Genomic DNA, 13,456 nt, shown 5'->3' with positions numbered 1-13,456 from the left:
TACTATTTTGTCAAAGGACAAAACTGTCAGTTGCAGATCCCATCATCATAGCTATAAGGGAATAAAGATGCCAAATATTAAATACCATTCCATATTTGGTAACAAAATTCTTAAATATTTCTGATTGCATACCTATCCAAATGTCAGAATCCTTTATTAATTTGACATATCAATTTAAAAACATTTTGAACCTAGCTTATTGTAGATGTGGAAGGGCTAAAAATGAAACACACTACTTCACTTGTTTTGTGGAGCACTCAGGAGCTGGTGTTTATATCAGGCAAATGAGTTTAAGGACACTGGGGGAAATTTTCACCTTCACCAGTTAGGCAGTAAATTGGTGGAGCATATTGTGCATTGGATAACTTTTCTGTTCCCATCGTAACTTTCCCTTTTATGCTGAGCTGCAGCCCTCTAACTTCTGCTCCGGTGCCAAATTTTTTGATCCCCAGTCAAGTGTGTTGCAGATAGAGCTCCCCTTTAGCATTGTCAAAATAGGAAGCAGAGCTTATATCAGAAAATTCAGTTAATTAAATAAATCTGGAATGAAAAGCTAGTGTCAGTAATGGTGACCACGAAACTACTGGATTGTTGTAAAAACTCATCTGGTTCACTAATGTCCTTTAGGGAAGGAAATCTGCCGTCCTTACCCAGTCTGGCCTATATGTGACTCCAGACCCACAGCAATGTGGTTGACTCTTAACTGCCCTCTGAAATGGCCTAGCAAGCCACTCAGTTGTACCAAACTGCTACTGCAGCAGTTCAAGAAGGCAGCTCATTGCCACCTTCTCAGGGGCAATTAGGGGTGGGCAATAAATGCTGGCCTTGCTAATGACGCCCACCCGTGAATGAATTAAAAAGTCAGGTTCCACACATACACTGACGACACCCAGTTCTACCTCACCTCCACCTCTCTCGACCCCTCCACTGTTTTTAAATTGGCAGACTGCTTATCCGGATGAGTAGAAATTTCCTCCAATTAAATATTGGGAAGACCGAAGCCATTGTCTTCGGTCCCTGCCACAAACTCCATTCCCTAGACACCGATTCCATCCCTCTCCCTAGCATCTGTCGGAGGCTGAACCAGACTGTTCGCAACCTTGGTGTCATATTTGACTCCGAGATGAGATTCCGACCACATATGCGCTCCATCACTAAGACCACCTATTTCCACCTCTATAACATCATCTGTCAACGTCCCTGCCTCAGCTCATCTGCTGCTCAAACTAGACTTGGCTATTCCAACGCACTCCTGGCCAGCCTCCCATCTTCCACTCTCCATAAACTTAAACTCATCCAAGACTGTGCTGTCCGTATCCTAACTCGCACCAAGTCCCATTCACCATCACCCCTGTGCTCGCTGACCAACATTGGCTCCTGATTAAGCCATACCTCGATTTTAAAATTCTCATCCTTGTTTTCAAATCCCTCCATGGCCTCGCCGCTCCCTATCTTTGTAACCTCCTCCAGCCCTACAACACACCAAGATATCTGCGACCTTCCAATTCTGGCCTCTTGTGCATCCCCGATTTTAATCGCTCCACCATTGGTGGTTATGCCTTCAGCTGTAAGCCCTCAAGCTATAAGCCTTTCAAAAGGTTTTGAAATCCACTGCTATTTGTGGTGTAAACTGTGCCCCTTATTATTTTTCAATTTGCAGCCTTAAGCATGCCCCACTTAAAATACACTACACTGAAAACAAAGTGGATATTACTTTGGACAGATTTAAAGCTCAGTGTCACACAGGAGGGAGAGAGGGAGAGGAGAGAAATTGCACTTATATAGCACCATTAATGATCACCAGATGTCCCAAAGTGCTTTACAGCCAATGAAGTACTTTTTAAAGTCACTGTTGTAATGTAAAACACAGCAGCCAAATTGCAGACAGCAAGCTCCCACAAACAGACCAGATCATCTGTTTTTGTGAATTTGGTTGAGGAATAAATATTGGCCAGGGCACCAGGGATAACTCCCCTGCTCTTCTTCAATCTTTTACATCCAGCCTCAGTTTAATGTCTCATCTGAAAGACAGCACCTCTGACAGTGCAGCACTTGCTCTGTACTGCAAATCTCACAAACTTTTGACTCAGAGGCAAGGGTGTTACTAACTGAACCACAGCTGACATCATGGCCCTAAGTTCTTGAATTCCCTCCCTTAACCTCTATGCCTCTCTACCTCTCTCTCCTCCTTTAAAACACTCCATTAAACCTAACTCTTTGATCAAGCTTTTGGTCACTTGCCCTAATATCTCATATGAAACACCTTGGGATGTTTTACTGTGTTAAAGACATATATAAATACAAGTTGTTATCTACCACACAATACACAACACGTAACAACTTCTTTAAAAGGGCTTCCAAATTGTTATCAAGAACCAACATTATACAGCTGTGTCTCAAAAGTACAACTACTTTGTAAACGAATATGAAGAAAACCTGCTAATTAATTGGCAAGTTAAACCAATCATTGCCATCTCAACATTTTAAATCAAATTCTTTCTTCTATTTAAACTGGACTAGGAAGCCATAGTAAAATATCACTATTAATATGATAACATTTAAATGTTGAATATTGCAGTCCTATAATGAATACCTTGGGAATTATAGTTGGTATTATCCTGGCTGTACTTATTAGACATTAAAATAAATGACAATTTTTAAGACATGTGTAAGAAATGTCATGCTTTCAAAACGTCTGTACCGAAACTGGATGCTGGTCACCCTTATTTAGGTAAACTTTGTTACTTTTTTATCATTGTTTATTAGATTGGTTATAAATTAGCTCCTTACCATTAGATTTGAGACTATTAACTAAGCTTTACTTAGAAGGGACTCCCTGGTGATCAGGATGTGAAATACAGGTGCACTTTCCTATCTCAGAACTCTACCTATTTAAATAATAAAGTAGTGATGTTAGGATTTGCTTGCTTGAAGTAGGTTGTGTTTATTGTGAGCTGAACAGGTAAGCCATTAACAGCAAGCTAATATATACCTTCATATATTAATATTCTGAAAGCATCTTAAGCTGTTCTGCATCACTGTGCTTTAGTTATAATCTGTAGAATAAACTGAATCTAACTATATATTTCCTAAACATAGAGAACTGGCTTAAATACTACTCTGGCCTTTGGAGGTTTAACCAAAATGACATATTTAAAATATAAAGGAATGCCCTTGTGCATAATTTTATCATGGGTTTTGCTATATTGTAAGTTAATAAAGATATATTGATATAATTAGAACAGTGCAAAGAATTTCACAGGCATTCGCTGGACAGAAGTTGGGCAAATAGCCCAACTCTCAGCCCACAGATGCCCTTTTCCCAGGGATGTGGATGATCTTGTCACAAGTTCCAGGTTTTAGCGCATGCGCATGCCTAAACCTGGAACTTGCGCAGCCCTTACAGGTGCCTAACTGAAATCATTTTATTTCATGTTTTTAAAAATCCTCAAGCTATAAGCCTTTTTAAATAGTTTTGAAATCCGCTGTTATTTGTGATGTAAATTGAGCTTCCTGCAGCCCAAACTGTAAACTGTGCCCCATATTATTTTTCAATTTGTAGCCATTAGCAATAAACTATACTGAAAACAAAGTGGCTATTACTTTAAACACCGGTTTAAAGCCAAGTGTCTCACAGGTGTAAAAAAAAGGAAATTCATCTGAATAATTGTTGAAAAGATGTCATTACAGTAATATACATGGCATGCTATATTTTTTATTATCTTACACCAAAAAAAAGTTTATTAAAGTAAAAAATATATTGTGGAACAGACTATTGGTAGAGAGATGCTTATAATTTAACCTGACATTGGCAACTGGGTAGTGGGCATTGATCCCACTAGTAAAATCCCCAAAACTGCCAGCAGAGTGGTTATATTACTGGACTAGTAATCTAGAAGCCTGGACAAATGATCCGGAGACATTAATGCAAATCCCTCCACAGCAGCTGGAGAATTTAAATTCAATTAAATAAATCTGGTTAAAATGCTAGTATCAGCAATGGTGACCATGAAACTACCCAATTGTCGTTAAAACCCATCTGGTTCACTGCAGAGTAAGGGACTAACCAAAGGGGTGGGAGACAGGTAGATTACAAGAAAAGGAAAGTGGTAGTAGTTGAAGATTCTTTCTTCCTCTCTTTAACCTGGTATAGATGGCCTTTTTTATAGTTGTGACCAGGGCTCCTGAATGGTATGTGGCCTCCTTGGTGCCAGGGTGAAGGATGTGTGGAAAAACTTCTAGATTGGAAGGGAGAGCAGCTGAAGCATATGGTCCATGTTGGAACTAATGACTCAGATAGAAGTACTTTTGATGTCGTGTAAAAGGAACTTAAGGATTGGGCTAGTTTGAAACACAAGGGAGCCGTAATTTGCGGCCTCTACGGGTGCATATGAGGTGCGCACGCGCCCGTAGGGGCCGCGCAAGTTCCGGGTTTTCGTGCACGACGTGCATGTGCTAAAACCCGGAACTTGCGACCTGTGACAGATCTAACACATCCCCGGGAAAAGGGCATTTGCAGGTGGAGAGTTGGACTATTTGCCCAACTTCTGCCCAGCAAATGTCTGTGAAATTCATATGCCTGGTAAATGCCGGCGTAAGGCCTGCTTTTACCAGCCTAAGAGTTTAAAAAAACATAAAAATAAAATGTTATTAATCATTTATACATTAAAAACCCTGTGCAATAAGGTAAGTTTATTTTTAGCCCTGTTAAAACATGTACATTTATTTTTCAAAACTTAACTTTTTGTTTTAAATATTTAATTAAATGCCATTTTAATTAATTTTACATATGTCATGGTTTTTTTAATTTATTTGAATTATTTTTTAAATTATTAGGGTATTCCCATTCATACTTATGGGGTTTCTGTACATACACTAAATTCCCAAGATAGGCTGGAATAAAGGTAATTCATGTGGACAAAGTGGGGAATGCTTTTGGGTACAATACAAGAACAGGAAAGAATAATGAAGAGACATAAATAAAGGTGCTAGGCTGGAAAAAGTTCAGCAAAATGAGATCAACTCCAAATTAACGACAGAAAAGTTAGCAAACAGGTTTACAGTCCGGCATTGGAAAATCTTCAAATATGAGATTCATCGGCCTGGAAATTCCCCACCTTTCCACCCACTGTTAGCGCCATATTTCTGCAAAAAATGTTGGCTACCTTGCTTCCGCCCGCTACCGGCGCAGAACATGATGGCCGCCATTTTGGTGAGGTTCATAGTGCTGCCGTTGCCAGCGCTCACCTCTCAAATTCAAATGTGCCTATCATGATGTCAATTGGCATGCAACGCCTGATTTGACTCACGACTGCGATTTTCAACATCGGCGCATGCCATAACGCCCTCTACTAAATACGCATGGAAGAATGTGCATGTAGCAGCACTGCAGAGATGCAGGCGCCCACATCTTTCAGGTAAACTTTGATTTCAGCTTTTGGATTAAAAAAATATATAATATTTTGTTTAAGTAGTTGCTTTGTGCAATACATTTAAAAAAGTTGTGTAGGGAGTGCTGCTGGATGCTTGCAAGGCTTTGGATGGTAAAGGAAGGCCTCTGAAAAGACAGAAAATGCAGGAAATAGTCAGCAGGTCAGGCAGCATCTGTGGAGAGAGAAACAGAGTTAACGTTTCAGACCGAGATGCTGCCTGATCTGCAGAGTATTTCGATTTCCAGCATCTGCAGTACTTTGCCTCTGAGAAGACCACTTGCTCATAGTCCTGGGGGTCACATGGAGATGAAGTGGAGGCAGCAAAGGGGTCAAGCTGCTCGCAGAGGAAGAAGCAGAAGGAAGGATGCAACCCAGACAGCCCCTTTAAGGCCAGGATATCTGGGATCAAATCATCCGCCTGCGGCACCAGTGCCCACAGCCCCAATGCCCCTTTCAACATTTGTCCCACACCTTCCCTTTCCTCTGTTACTGACCTCTTGGCCACAATGCTGAAATAAAAGCCACCACAAAGCAAACTTTCCAATCCAACTTAATCCATATATGCATCCAATGTGACATCAAGAAATCAATTAATCACCCTTGTGCATTCCCTTAGTGACTGTCTTGCGTGTGTCTTTGCCTTTCCTAGTGATGTCATGCAGTGCTATCCCAGTGGCAGCATAATGGCTGGTGGAAAGCTGCTGACTTTCAGTGGGGGTCACTGCAGATGGCCATGCAGGACAACCTCAAGAAGCTGGTGGCTGTGAGTGTCACATCGAGTGACACTATTTCTTCTTCTCGCCTCTCCCTCTTTGTGGTCAACCATTGGCTGGGCTGGCTGTATTTCTTGGGTGTCTGAAATGAGGAAGACACAAGGATAGAGGTGTGGTGAGGGGAGGGCGGGAAAGCAAGAGCTGCATGCTTACACCATGCACAGCTTGTACATCAGAAGATATTGTGGGATGTGAGAAGGAGGATAATGTATGAGGATACCAGCATCTTGTATTTTTTCAGCCCTGTTGCTGACCAAGAGCACAGCCATGCCCTGCCAAGAATGGCCAGCACTGTCCCCTCCAAGGGCATGAGGTGAAGCTAGAAATCTAAGGTGTGTCTTGTGTTTGGTAGAAATTGTTGGTAGGTGAGTGATTGATTTGGGGGGGGGGGGGGGTCGTGCATTGAGCAGTGTGTGAGGCTAGTGGTGCAGTTGGTAGGAGACGACTTTTGAAGATGCATTCACTGACCTTGACCATTGGTCTGAGGTCATGAAACTTCTTTAGGCACTGGAGACAGGTCCTGGGGGTGGCACTGGTCGCAATCTGGACCCACTTCCTTCTTTCTGGAGGGCCTCCTGGTCCCCTGTGAGTAGAGGACCTCTCTTTCACTTTGATCCCCAGCAAAAAGCTGAAGTGCTGCATGCGAGACCCTGGGTTGCCCTTTCCCTGGCCTGTTGAGCTATTTGTGTTGGTGCTGAAGCATTTTTACCATTTTTCTAGGTGCAGAAAACAGTTCGGCTTTTAGGATGATTTTTAATAATTTTTCAGAAGGCAATTGAACGCTAAGGGCTCTATTTTTAAAATTTTATTTTTCAGAAGGCAGTTCCCCTTTCAGGGCTCGAGACTGCTTTCTAAAATAACAGCCTTGCTTTAAGAAAAGGCAGCCTCGCTCCAGGGATGCTACGGCCATGCTACATTGGGCCTCTTGCTGAGTGCACAGCCTGAAGCAGCGCATTGGTTGCTTGGCTGTGCGTTCCAATCATTCAAATCAGTAGGCAGCATCAAAGTAACAGCGCTGTCTGCAATCTTTTTGTGGGCATGAGCAAATCTTGCCCTGTGGTGGTACTGCCCATTTTTGGGCTTTATTGGATTTCTAGGCCATAGAGTCCAAAATAAATAAATAAAGTTTAGAGTTCCATGGATATATATCTAAATCTAAACTTAAAAGGGAGGCATATAATAAAGTTAGGGCTAACAATACTAATAATCATGAGGAATATAGAAAATGTAGTCGAGAGGTGAAAAGGGAGATTGGAAAATTAGCAGATAACATAGAAGAAAATAGTAAGGGTATTTATAAGCAGATAAAGTAAAAGAATTGTTAAAGACAATAGGACCACTCGGGAGGATAAAGTTACGGTGAAATGTATTTAATATGAGAGTTGTACTAGAGGAAGATATGGAAAAAATTATAGTTAACTGTAGAAAAAGAATTAGTTCTGAAAACATCAGCACAACTCTTGGGTATGTCATTGGACCATTATGGCATGCATCCCAGACTGTTGAAAGAAGTTAGAAAGGAGATAGAGGTTCTGGCTACAATTTTCCAAATATGCAAATTGTGTATTAGGATTGGAGAATAGTCTATGTAATACTATTTGGTCAAGAAGTGAGCGAAGGATAAAGCAAGTTAGTATAGACCAGTTAGTTTAACATCAGTTGTGGGCAAGCTCTTAGAATCCATAGTTTGAGCTCAAATTACAACAACAATTAAAACTTGTATTTACATATGCCTTTAACATACTAAAACATCCCAGTAAGCATTTAGAAATGCATGGGGTGAATTAAGGACAGTCAACTCAAATTTCTCTCCACGGATGTTGCCTGACCTGCTGAGTTTTTCCAGCATTTTCTGTTGTTAAACACAAGTTGTGTTTGACAAATTTAGTACAGTTTTTTAACTCTTATTAAATTTGTCAAAAACAAAGATGAGCATGATTGGGAGATAAATATTCCAGGCTATAGAATCTTCAGAAAGTCCAGGGAATTTGTGAAAGGAGGCAGAGTAACAATATTGATAAAAGACACTATTATAACAGTGGAAAGAAGGGACTTCTGTAAGGGTGAATAGGCATTGGAAGGGATAAGGCCATACTAGATAGAATTATAGAATGGTTACAGCACAGAAGGAGACCATGCCGGCTCTCTGCAAGAGCACTTCAGCTAGTCCCACTCTCCCCCCCCCCCCCCTTTCCCTGTAGCCCTGCAAGTTTTTTTCCTTCAGGTACTTATCCAATTCCCTTTGGAAAGCCATGATTGAGTCTGTCTCCTCCACCCTTTAAGGCAGTGCATTCCAGATCCTAACCACTCGCTGCGTAAAAAAGCTTTTCCTCATGTCACCTTTGGTTATTTTGCGAATCACCTTAAATCTGTGTCCTCTGGTTCTTGACCTTTCCGCCAATGGGAACAGTTTCTCTCTATCTACTCTGTCTCGACCACTCATGATTTTGAATACCTCTATCAAATATCCTCTCAACCTTCTCAGCTCTAAGGAGAACAACCCCAGCTTCTCTAGTCTAGCCGCGTAACTGAAGTCCCTCATCCCTGGAATCATTATCATATAAATCTTTTCTGCACCCTCTCTAAGGCCTTCACATCCTTCCTAAAGTGCGGTGCCTAGAATTTGACACAATACTCCAGTTGAGGCCAAACCAGTGTTTTATAAAGGTTCATCATAACTTACTTGCTTTTGTACTCTATGCCTATATAGCTCCGTATCCCATATGTTTTTTTAACCGCTTTCTCAACCTGCCCTGCCACTTTCAACGATTTGTGCACATATACCCCCATGTCATAGAGTCATAGAGTTATACAGCACAGAAAGAGGCCCATCGTGTCTGCGCCGACCATGTCTCTCTGTTCATGCACCCCTTTTAGGATTGTATCCTTTCGTTTATATTGCCTCTCCTCGTTGTATCACTTCGCACTTTTCTGCGTGGAATTTCATCTGCCACATGTCCGCCCATTTCACCTGTCTGTCTGTCTTGAAGTCTATCACTATCCTCCTCACTGTTCACTATACTTCCAAGTTTTGTGTCATCTACAAATTTTGAAATTGTGCCCTGTACTCCCAAGTCCAAGTCATTAATATATCAAGAAAATCAGTGGTCCTCGTACTGACCCCTGGGAATAACTGTATACCTTACTAAAGTCCGAAAAACAACCGTTCGCCACTACTCTCTATTTCCTGTCACTTAGCCAATTTCGTATTCATGCTACCACTGTCCTTTTTATTCCATGGGCTTCAACTTTGCTGGCAAGCCTATTATGTGGCACTTCATCAAACGCCTTTTGGAAGTCCATATACACCACATCAACCGTACTGCCCTCATCAACCCTCTCTGTTACCTCATCAAAAAACTCAATCAAGTTAGTTAAACACGATTTGCCTTTAACAAATCCATGCTGGCTTTCCTTAATTAATCCACACTTGTCCAAGTGACTGTTAACTTTGTCCCTGATTATTGTTTCTAAAAGCTTGCCCAATGCCGAGGTTAAACTGACTGGCCTGTAGTTGCTGGGTTTATCCTTGCACCCTTTTTTGAACAAGGGTGTAACATTTGCAATTCTCCAGTCCTCTGGCACTATCCCCGTATCTAAGAAGGATTGGAAGATTATGGCCAGTACCTCCGCAATTTCGTCCTTAACCTCCCTCGGCATTCTAGGATTCATCCCATCCGGTCCTAGTGGCTTATCAACTTTAAGTACAGACAGCCTTTCTAGTACCTCCTCTATCAATTTTTATCTCATCCAGTATCTCCACTACCTCCTTTCACTATGACTTTGGCAGCATCTTCTTCCTTGGTGAAGACAGATACAAAGTACTCAATTAGTACCTTAGCCATGTCCTCTGCCTTCATGTGTCGGTCTCCTTTTTGGTCCCTAATCAGCCCCACCCCTCCTCTCATTACCTCTGTTTATTATTTATATGCCTATAGAAGACTTTTGAATTCCCTTTTATGTTAGCTGATTTAGTGATGAGTAACAAACCAGAATTAGTTAACAATCTAACAGACTGGCTGTAAGGGAACATCTTGCAAATAGTGACCATAATATGATTGAAATTGATTATAGGTTTAAGGCAAATTTTGAAGGTGAGAAATAAATTGACCACAGTAAGCTGTGCTGAGCTCTTAATGGGTAAACCTACAAACAAACAGTGGGACATTTTCATGGGCATTTTATGGTACAATACAGAACCAGTACACAGCCCAGTACAAAGTTAAGCAACCACAGCCAACAAACTGGGTAAGAAACAGTATTAAACTAAAAGAAAAGACTTGCACAAATGCAAGCAAAAGTGTAAATCCAGCAGATTAGGAGAGCTATTAAAAAACAACAAAGGGGAAAAAAAGTAATAAAAGGAAGTATAAATAAACACTTACAAGAAATATTAAAGCTAACAGTAAGATTTTATAAATACATCGAGAAAGAGTGTGGTAGAGGGAAATGTGGGTCCACTAATGACAGATGCAGGTGATAGTACAGTGGATAAGAAGGAAATGACAGATTTGTTGCATGAATACTTTTATATTCATTTTCACAGTAGAGGAAGAGGACACAAAACCAGTGCTATGAGGGATCCTAAAAGTAAGCCAAGGGGAGGTTATATGTATATGTAATGGAGAAAATAATGGGACTTAAGATAGACAAATCTCCACAACCTGATGATTTCCACCCCCAGGGTATTAAAAGAAACAGGTGGGGAAATTACAGGTGTGTTAGTTAAAATTTTCCAAAGTGCACCACATTCAGGAATTATGCTTTTGGATCAGAAATTGCAAATGTCACTGCTGCAAATGTCACTGCATTATTTAAAAGACTGGAGGTAGAAACCAGAATATCTGGACTTGGATTCCAGAAACAGAATCTTGGAATTTGCTGATGACACAAAAATAAGAGGTTTGGAAAACCTTGAGCGGGGTGAATGCAGTTAGGTAAAGCCATAAAATTTTGGGTTTTATAAATGGGAGCAAAGAGGAATTGGACAAAACATTGCTTAGGCCACAGTTAGCGTACTATGTGCAGTGTTCGGGTACCCCATTATTGAAGGGTCATTAAAGCCATAGAGAATGTACATCATAGATTTATCAGAATGATATTACAGATGGGAAACTATAGTTATCTGGAGAGAATTTTAATACTGGAACTATTTCCACTGCAGCAGAGGAGGTTAAGAGGAGATTTAATAGAAGTTTTTAAAATGAAGCTAGGTTTTGATGGTGAATAGGATAAGATTATTTCCTTTGGTTGGGGAGTCACTACAAAGGGGATTATCAACTAAAATTATCAGTGAGAGTGAGTTATAGAGTTATAATGGCACAGGAGGCGGCTATTCGGCCCATCAAATCCGTGCCAGCTCTCTGTAGAGCAATCCAGTCAGTCCCATTTCCCCGCTCTATCCCTGTAGCCCTGCAAGTTTATTTCCCTCAAGTGCCTATCCAGTCTCCCCTTGAAAACGTTGAGTGTCTCCGCTTCCACCACTTCCGTCAGCACAGAGTTCCAGGTCCTCACCACTCGCTGCATAAAAAAAGTTTTTCCTCACATCCCCCCCTGAATCTCTTGCCCAAAACCTTAAATCTGTGCCCCTAGTCCTTGTAACATCAATTAGTGGGAACAGCCTTTCCCCGTCTAGCCTATCCAAACCCGTCATAATCTTGTAAAGCTCCATCAAATCACCCCTCAACCTCCTTTGCTCTAATGAAAACAAATCCAGCTTCTCCAACCTGTCCTTGTAGCTAAGATCCCGCATCCCCAGAACCATTCTGGTAAATCTCCTCTGCACCCTCTCAAGTGCCTTCACATCCTTCCTAAAGTGTGGTGACCAGAACTGGACGCAATACTCCAGTTGTGGCCTAACCAGCACTTTATAAAGGTTCAGCATAACTTCTCTACTTTTGTACTCAATACCTCTATTTCTGAAGCCCAAGATCCCATATGCTTTGCTAACCACTCTCTCAATATGTCCCGTCACCTTCAGGGACCTATGCACATTAACTCCCAGGTCCCTCTGTCCCTGCACACTCTTTAAAACTGTGCCATTAAGTGTATATTGCCTCTCCCTGTTCCTTCTGCCAAAATGCATCACCTCACACCTCTCTGTATTAAATTCCATATGCCACTTGTCTGCCCATTCTCCTAGCCTTTCTATGTCCTGTTGCAGTCGATTGGTATCATCCTCACTGTTTGCCACACCCCCAAGTTTGGTGTCATCGGCAAATATAGAAATTCTACTCTGTATTCCAATATCCAGGTCATTTATTTATATCTCTCTCTCTCTCTCTCTCTCTCTCTCTCAAAAAAAGCAGTGTCCCCAGCACTGACCCTTTGGGAACACCACTGTCTACCATCCTCCAGGTCTGAAAAACACCGCTGTTTACTGTCCTTAAGCCAATTCCTTATCCAAGCTGCCACTGATCCATCTATTCCATGAACCTCAATTTTGTTAACTAGCTTTCTATGTGGTACCTTGTCAATCACCTTCCACAAATCCATGTAGACAACATCCATTGCCTTCCCTTCATCAATCCTCCCTGTTACTTCATCAAAAAATTCAATTAGATTAGTCAAACACGATCTGCCTCTTACAAAATCCGTGTTGGCTGTCCTTAATTAGCTTAAACCTCTCCAAGTGCCCGTTAATTTTTTTCTTGATTGTTTCTAAAGCGTTACCCACCACTGATGTTAAACTGACCAACCTGTAGTTACTAGGATTGTCCTTGCACCCTTTCCTGAACAATGGTGTCACATTTGCCACTTTCCAATCCTTAGGCACCTGCCCCGCATTTAAGGAAGATTGGAAAATTATGGTAAGTCCTTCTGCTATCTCCTCCCCCAATTCCCTTAGCAACCTGGAATGCAAGCCATCTGGACCAGGCGACTTATCCACTCTAATCATACCCAGTCTTTCTAGTACATCCTGTCTATCAATTTTCACTTCTTCCATTGCTTCTACCTTTTCCACTTCTACCGATATTTTGTCAGCATTCACCTCCTTAGTAAACACTGATACAAAGTACTCATTGAGTATTCTAGCCTTGCCCTGTGCCTCTAAGCATATATCGCCTTCTTTGTCCCTAATAGGCCCCACCCTGCCTCTTACTACCCGCTTACTGTTTACATGCCGGTAGAAGATTTTTGGGTTCCCTTTTATGTTAACCGCCATTCTACTCTCATTCTCTCTTTGCCAATCTTATTTTCATCTTCACCTCCCCTCTCAACTTATTGTATTTGGTCTGGTTTCCCCCTTGA

General features: G+C 41.4%; 1 protein-coding gene and 1 long non-coding RNA gene across 2 annotated transcripts in view; one reads left to right on the top strand and one right to left on the bottom strand.

The window, feature by feature from the left end:
- Positions 1 to 13,456, bottom strand: part of ttc6 (tetratricopeptide repeat domain 6) — a 649,897-nt gene that overhangs the window by 28,840 nt on the left and 607,601 nt on the right. The gene's annotated exons all lie outside the window — the stretch shown is intronic.
- Positions 2,844 to 13,456, top strand: part of LOC147109433 (uncharacterized) — a 29,044-nt gene continuing 18,431 nt past the window's right edge. Inside the window, exon 1 of the long non-coding RNA XR_015080428.1 lies at positions 2,844 to 2,962. This is a non-coding gene — a long non-coding RNA (uncharacterized LOC147109433). The remainder of the gene's footprint in view (positions 2,963 to 13,456) is intronic.

The sequence above is a fragment of the Somniosus microcephalus genome, chromosome 12, assembly GCF_052327205.1.
Source record: "Somniosus microcephalus isolate GS21.2 chromosome 12, FLI_Smic_1.0, whole genome shotgun sequence".
Lineage (NCBI taxonomy): Eukaryota > Metazoa > Chordata > Chondrichthyes > Squaliformes > Somniosidae > Somniosus > Somniosus microcephalus.
This window is presented reverse-complemented; position numbering and strand designations above follow the sequence as displayed.